We start from the raw sequence: 582 nt of genomic DNA, 5'->3' as shown, positions 1-582 counted from the left end.
ATAAATTAAAAAGCCGAAAAAGATAACCAAATTTAGAAATAGATGATTCTTATGCATATTAATTTCAAAAATTAAATTATTTTCATAATTAAACTATTTCCAGAAATTATTTTTCTTTTTTAGAATATTTCTAAAAATATCTTAGTAAGACAACACTTGGATGTATTTTGTTTTTAATATATTTTATTTTTTTAACAATTTGTCCATCTTTTTTAATATATTATTAAGAAATAATTTCTGGCAAAATAATAAATTTCATATAATAAATTAAAAAATTGAAAAAAAAAAACCGATATAGAAATAGATAATTGTTACAATTATTAATTTCAGAAATTAAATTATTAGCATAATTAAATAATTTTCATGTTTTTAATATTATTTATACTGCATGATTTACATTATTATTATCTACTATAATTAATTTAATTGATTTAAAATTCAATTAATTTAGTTACACCGAATAATCTGAATTAAAAAAAATAGAATAGAAAAATGAATGTTCCAATTTACACGATTCTTATATATTATAATTGATTTGAAATTCAATTGATTTAGTTACACTGCAATGCAATTGAATACTCA

The sequence above is a fragment of the Glycine max genome, chromosome 18 (genome assembly GCF_000004515.6).
Source record: "Glycine max cultivar Williams 82 chromosome 18, Glycine_max_v4.0, whole genome shotgun sequence".
Lineage (NCBI taxonomy): Eukaryota > Viridiplantae > Streptophyta > Magnoliopsida > Fabales > Fabaceae > Glycine > Glycine max.
This window is presented reverse-complemented; position numbering follows the sequence as displayed.